Genomic DNA, 7,937 nt, shown 5'->3' with positions numbered 1-7,937 from the left:
CCCCTTTCCCCCCCGAGTGCACAAATTTTTGTGCACCGGGCGTCTAGTCGTATATAATAAAAGGCCAGTGACCATAATGGCCAGAACGACCAATTGACCAGTTGCTATGAGGTGCATTGACCACCTCTTGGTCCCTCCCCCATCCTGTCCCGCAGGCTCTGATCACTGGATGGCAAATGGGGAACCATGAGGAACTGGGGGAGTGGTGGCAAGGCAGTACTGGGGACTGGCGAGCGGGCAGAAGATGGCCCTGATCTCAGGCTAGGCCTAGGGACCCTATTCATGCATGATTTCGTGCACTGGGCCTCTAGTTGCTGTATAATTTTATTATTTAGAAAAATTTACATGAGTAAGAAAGAGATAAATAGAACTCATGATCTATATGAAGAGGTATCTTCTGGTACGCTTCTTTATATGCCTTTGCTATACAGAATGTTTTTTAGAAAGATTGGATAATACCATACTGGAACAAAAGTTCTGCCGTTTTCAATTAATGTTATACAATAATCACATTCAAAACAAGATGGTCCAGTAATACTATGATTAAAAGTACATCATGGGTGTCTACACAATTTCCTTAAACATTTTTAAATTTTTAGGCATATGTATTCTTTTATTTTACAGAAAATTATACAACAAATATATATGTAGAAAATACTTTAGCAGTGTTTTTTCTACTTTATCTTTTTTTTGTAAAAAAAATGCCCATTTAAACCATTTGAAAATTGTCTTTCAGTATTTTTGCAATGCTGTACAACAATCATTCCTATGTAGCTGTAGCACAATTCCATTACCTCCAAAGGAAACCCCATAGCCATTCATCAGTCACTCTTTAATGCCCTTCCCCTCCAGCTCCTGGCAAAACCCATTTGTTTTTCAGTGATGAACACTTCTTTAAAAAAATTGAAGTTCTACTTGAATTGACATTTTAAAACAGTTTGGTATTCATCCAACTTTATTCATTTCATCTTTTTGAAAAGTAATAAACATTTATCTGCTTCTTTTAATGAAATTATTTTGTTTTATTTATATTGAATGTATTAGTATATTAGGGTGACATCAGTTAATAAAATTATATAGGTTTCAAGTGTACAATTCTATAATACATCATCTGTATATTGTATTTTGTGTTTACTATCCCAAGTCAAGTCTCCTTCCATCTCCTACTCTTTTCTATCCCTCCCCGCCCCCCCCCCCCCACACACACACACAACTCCTTTTCATTCTGGTAATCATCATATTGCTATCTGTGTTATGAGTTGTTGTTCTTATGCTTAATCCCTTCACCTTTTCCACCAGCTCAGCCTCTTTCCTCCTCTGACAGCTATCAATCTGTTCCCTATGTCTGAGTCTGTTTTTATTTTATTTGTTAGTTTATTTTGTTCATTAGATTTCACATATGAATGAAATCATATGGTACTTGTCTTTCTCTGACTGGCTTATTTCACTTAGCATAATGCTGTCCAGGTCCATCCATGCTGTCACAAAATTTAAGTTTTCCTTCTTTTTTTACAACCAAGTAGTATTCCACTATGTTGTTGATTCACTCATCTACTGATGGACATTTGGCTGCTTCCCAATCTCGACTATTGCAAATAACATTGCAATGAACATAAGGATGCATATATTCTTTCAAATTAGTGTTTCAGGTTACTTCAGATATATTCCCAGAAGTGGAGTCACTGGGTCATGAGGCAGCTCCATTTTTAATATTTGAGGTAACTACATACTGCTTTTCACAGTGGCTGCTCCAATCTGTGCTCCCACCAACAGTGCACTAGGGTTCCCTTTTCTTCACATCCTTGTCAACATTTTCTGTTTGTTGATTTATTTATGATAACCATTCTGATAGGTGTGAGTTGATACTTCATTGTGGTTTCAATTTGCATTTCTCTGATGAATAGTGATGTTGAGCATTTTTTCATGTGTCTATTGGCCATCTGAGTGTCTTCTATAGAGAAGTGTCTACTCAGGTCTTTTGCCCATTTTTTTAATTGGATTGTGTGGTGTGTGTTTTTTGTGTTGACTTTTATAAGTTCTCTATAAGTTTTGAATATTAATCCCTTATCAGATATATAATTAGTGAATATGTTCTCTCATTCAGTGGGATCTCTTTTCATTTTGGCTGTGCAAAAGCTTTTTAGTTTGATGTAGTCTTGATTATATATATTTTTTTGTTTCCCTTGCTTGAGGAGATAGATCAGAAAAAATATTGCTATGAGAAATGTTTGAGATTTTATTGCCTATGTTTTCTACCATAATTTTTATGGTATTGAGTCTAATACTTATGTCTTTAATCCATTTTGGGTTTATTTTTGTGTATGGTGAAAGAGGTGGCCTAGTTTTTTTTTTTTGCATGCATTTGTCCAATTTTACAGCACCATTTATTGACTAGACTATCTTTGCTCCATTATGTGTTCTTTTTTATTTGTTAATTTGTTTGTTGCTTTACCGGACTCTATGCCTGTCAGCATATGGATGAAAAACATCTGCACAAGGCGGGCATCAAAGTCAATCTCTTTGAGACTAAGCCAAAAGACCCCTAACATACTGGGGACAAATGAAATACACCCACTAACATCTGTAAGCGACAAAGGCTAGGAAGTATTACATAGGTCGGTGTAGGGCTTCCTCATGGCTGAAAAGTTATAGAAATGTAGATTTGAGCCCACAGTTTCCCACAAGAGCAATGATGAAGCAGAATGGCAGGGAGATCCAGATGAGTGAGGCTTCCAGCCCAGGAATCCCATTGAGGATGAAGTATCTTGGTGTCAGGCTGGTACTGTTGGCTCCATGCATAATGGCCAGTTGCAAAGCATGTTACCTTTCAGACTAGGAAAGATGCCCTATACAAGAAGATTGTAGTGGTTTTATTTTCAGCCAGAGACAAAAGATGAACAAGTGTTTTTTGCATACTATAAACAATAATTTTAGGAGAAATCTCATCTTTTTGTACCCAGACTATATCCTTCGGTTCTACTGACAGGTCTTGAGCCTGTGACTGAATTGAAAGGATGTAAGCATAGTGCAAACATAGTAACAAAACCCTGGTCTTTTATACTATACTTTATACTCTGTCAATATTACCGGCTTAAATTCCCAGGCCAGCCATTAATACCTGACCAATGTCCAAATGATAGACCTTGTTCAAATAACACATATTCTCTGCATTCCTCATGTTACTTTCCTTCTTCCAAGAAGTCCTTTCAGATGTGCCCACTGGGTCATAGCCAATCAAGTTATATGAGCATCTACTGATCACACATAGGTATTATGGGGCTGAGATGATCTATCTACAAGTCTAAACCTGGTAGGTCTGAATTTTCTCAAGTCAGAATAATCAAGAACAGAAGATTTGATAGGCTAAAATTTTATATATTAACTGCAACTTAACAAAGCATGTCCATGTGCATTTTGCATCATATATCTAATTGCTTCTTCTGGAAAACATTAAATATTTTAGTATTCACATTTTACCAAATGACATTGTTGAGCTCTAATTAATTCCCATAATTTCTATTAATTTTCTCATCTCTATGTAGAAAAACATGACCTATGTCTCAAAATGTTTATAATTTTTATGTCTTCTTTTGGTGTGTTATTTTTAGACCACCAAATGACTACGAAAGTTTATACTGGGTAAGAATGAATCTTCATTAATCATTTTTTGAGAGGACTTAGCTTTCCACATTTATTCTATATTCTGAGACAAGGATCTAGTCTCAAAGCTTTTGATGAAAATAATAAGAATTCAGGACATTTTAATATTTTTGAGAAAATTCTTCTTTATTCTGTGTTTCTAACAGACCTTCCTTAGTTATTATTTGTTTTGAGATCATGAACTTGAGTCATTCATTTTACCATAACATTATATTACATATTTTAAGACTTTTCAAATTTATTTTATAAAATCTCCTGTTTTAGTTTGATCTTTCCTATATAATAGCCTTTTCCAAAGTTTTAATTCTGATTGCTTCTCTTTTCTCTCATTTTTTTTGGTGTTTGGGGTGGGACATGATTTAGCCTAGGATTTCTATATAAGTGTTTTTTTAACCACTAGTTTTAAGCAGTAGAAAACTTTTCAAATCATGCCATGTAAATTGTTTTAACATATAAAAGAGGTAAAAGCAATCTTTTTCAGAAAACAGGAAAAGATCAGCACTGACTTTATAAACTAATTTTCTCAACTGTAAAATGCTGTTAACACTAAGTGGAGTAAAACCATGGAGATTTTCCCCACGGCCTGGACAGGATTGTTAGTATTACTACCATTATTTTTCTTTGTAAAGTAAATATAAGTAAAACATATCTAGGCACCCCTTAAACCTCCAGTATTCTTACATCTCACTTTCCTATATTGCTCGTTACAACATCCCACACAATTAGGACACTTTTAAATTTCTGAATGTGTCACCCAGTACTCAAACTCTGACCTTCTCAGTCCATTCATACCTACTGAAGGTTTCTCAGTCTCAGCAAACATGTGTGCAATTCAGGGCATTTCTATTTACTATTTCCTCTGTGTGTATCGTCCTTTCCCAGGTAATACCATGGCACATACCTTCAAGAGTTCTCAGTCTCAACTCAGTGTCAACCCCAAAGTAAGGCTTCTTCTTGCCTTCCCATTAAAATTTGCCCACAGACCCCTGCCAATCTTGGTACAACATCTTCATTTCCTTACTCCACTCAATTTTCTATTTATTTGGTTCACTACTGTATCTCTGCACTTAAAAAAGTGACTGCTGCAAGAAAAAAAGTTGTAAGATGAATGACAGTCCAAACCTTCTTTTTGGTTGGTCATCTTACTTATACATAATTACTTTAGCAAATTAGTCTGTGTGTTGAAAATTTAGAATGCATTAGAGGACGGTACACATGATTATAAGTTGGCTGAAATCTTAAAGATTAAAAAATGGAGGTATTTAGAATTGGGATGAGTGCACAAATTAGATGCAAATAATTGCCTTTGCTTTTATTTTCTACATGCTAAGGGCATATATGTGACGAATAGAAAAGTTATAGAAATGTAAATTTGCCGAAACCGGTTTGGCTCAGTGGATAGAGCGTCAGCCTGCGGACTGAAGGGTCCCGGGTTCGATTCCGGTCAGGGGCATGTACCTGGGTTGCGGGCATATCCCCAGTAGGAGATGTGCAGGAGGCAGCTGATCGATGTTTCTCTCTCATCGATGTTTCTAACTCTCTATCTCTCTCCCTTCCTCTCTGTAAAAAAAATCAATAAAATATATTTTTAAAAAAAAAAATAAAAAAAAAATAAAAAAAGAAAGAAATGTAAATTTGTGTTCAAGAAATGTTGTTGATTCATGCAGATAAAAATCTCTAGTAAGTTAGCAAGATTACTATCATCAGATGGATTCCAGCAAAGGGAGAATGACATGTGTCATGAATGTTGTCAGGATGCTGAGCTACTTAGTCACTGGGATTCCTCCCAACTCTTACACCAATTCATTGTCATTGTCTCTTCCAAAGGAAGACTCCTCTATCTATGGAGAGCAGAGAAGTGTTTTTATTGTTGTATGGAAATGTGCTTGCTTGTAACATTATCCCTTTGACCTTGCCACATCAGCACCATGGAGTCTCCAGCCTCCAATATCTAAACTACATTTAATACTTCCCCCTTCTTCTTCTCCCTTTTTAAGGCAGTTTGTCATGTTCTTTGGTTTCAGGAGTCTAAGAGTGACATAATCCAAGTTTTCCTTAATTGACCACCCTCTGACTCAAATTCCTCCTATTTAGTTGCACATTTTCTGTATTTTTTTCTTCTGTCACCCAAACTCACCCTGATGCCAGATGTTTTAAAATGTCCATTCATGATGATATTGCTCAGAAAAATTGCACAACACTCATTGAGAACCTTATTTAACAATACTTAGTGACATCGCTGGGGATTTTCCAAGCAAAAAGAAAAGAATATTTGCTTGGGGTTTCACAGATATGTGTCCCATAGATCTCTAATGGAAGAGGAAGTAAATTTAGCTTTGTTGAAACTACACCTGTATTTTAAATATATTTGAGTGGGGGAAAAGAAACCTTAATAATTATCCTCAAATTTTCACAATAAATATATGTATTGTGTCTGATATCTATTGAAGTATAAACCTGGAATTATATCTGACTTCCCAGAATGCTTCATTTCCAGTTTTATAACTTTTGCATTATCTTTACGTACATATATAGGTCTCAAGATTTCTCAAAAATTCAATAAACAATTTCAGAATCTTCTGTACTAGAAAGTTATTAAAATATAGTTTATGTAATAAGTTTGAATGGTATGTTTGTTGGAACACTGTATTGTTAAATGCATTTCCCCATTTCTGCCCCCTTCTACCTCAGTAGAAATGCAGTTTTCTACTGTATATTTTTTTTTAGTGAATCTTGATCAAGCCTCAGGAAACATAGAAGATTGGGTTAAAATTCTTTCAATAGTGAAGGTATTTGGGAGAAGGGAACAGAGGACATATGACAACAATTTAATATCATCCCTTGGGTTTGTAGAAATGCGCGCAGGCTATACTGGAAGGTGAAACAGTGAGAAGGAATCTGGTGAAACGGTACATCTTTCTTCTAGAATGGGCAGCTAGAATGGGCAGAAACCCTGAAGATCTAGATTTTTCTTTTACAGTGAATGAAACCATTCACTAAAGCACATAGATAAAACAAAACTAGCTCTATACAAAAAAGCTTCTACCATAGTGAAAATTTAGGAAGTATAGCTTCATTCCAAATCAGAGAGTTACAATCAGTGAAAAGCATAGAGGCAAGCCTTTCTCTTGAAGTGTGATTCATTTCAATATTACTAGCACTAGGTAAAATATTAATTAAATGACATAAATAGCAAACTAGCAGATGGCAGACATGCTCCAAGTTTCTCAAGGTAGAAAATATTTGAATGACATATATCTCCTAAAAATCATTTTCCTTTTTGTCTGTCTTTCTAATTAAAACCCTATGGAGGTTCCTAAAAAAAGTTAGAATAGAGTTACCATATGACCCAGCAATTTCTCTTCCGCATATCTACTGGAAAGTTTAAAAACATTTATATGTACCCCTGTATTCATAATTCAAGGTGACCAAGACATGGAAACAACCAAATTAGGTGATTTGATAAAGAAGATGTTGTACATATATACAATGGAACACTACTCAGCCATAAGAAAAGATGAAATACTGCCATTGTGACAACGTGGATGAATCTTGAGAGTATTATGCTAAGCAAAACAAATCAGATAGAAAAACACAAGGACCATATGATTTTACTCATATGTGGGATATAAAACTGAAAGCAACAAACAAGACAAACAAACAAATAAAAAATCAATGACACAGACAACAGTATGGCAGTTACCAGAGGAAAAGGGGCATGAAGGGGAGGTCAAAGAGGTAAGGGGGTTCAAACACATGGCAATGGGAGGAGCTTTAACTCTGAGTGGTGAACACACAATGCAATGTATAGAGGATGTATTGTAGAATTGTACACTTGAAACCTATGTGATTTTATTAATCAATGTTACCCCAGTAAATTGAGTAAAATTAATAAAAACAACAAACCACTAACATAATCACATGGATGGATACTCAAAAAATTATGCTTGGTGAAAGAAACAAGGTACAAAGGAACACACTATATTACTCATTGTATATTTATATATAGGAAAAACTAAGCTAATATATAGTGCTCAAAGAAGATCAGGAGTTATTTAGGACTTGAAATCTGTTGAGGATTGATTAAGAAAGGGCACCAAAAATTTGAAGGGAATGATTCAAATTTCTATATCGTAATTGTATAATAGTTGCATAGGGGTATATATCTGTCTAAACTTGTTAAACAGTATCTTTACAATATCTTAACTTTACTGTATGTGAATTATACATCAATAAAGTTGATTTAAAACTAATGAACATAAATCAATGTTACCAGT

Source organism: Myotis daubentonii, chromosome 9, assembly GCF_963259705.1.
Source record: "Myotis daubentonii chromosome 9, mMyoDau2.1, whole genome shotgun sequence".
Taxonomy (NCBI): Eukaryota; Metazoa; Chordata; class Mammalia; order Chiroptera; family Vespertilionidae; genus Myotis; species Myotis daubentonii.
This window is presented reverse-complemented; position numbering follows the sequence as displayed.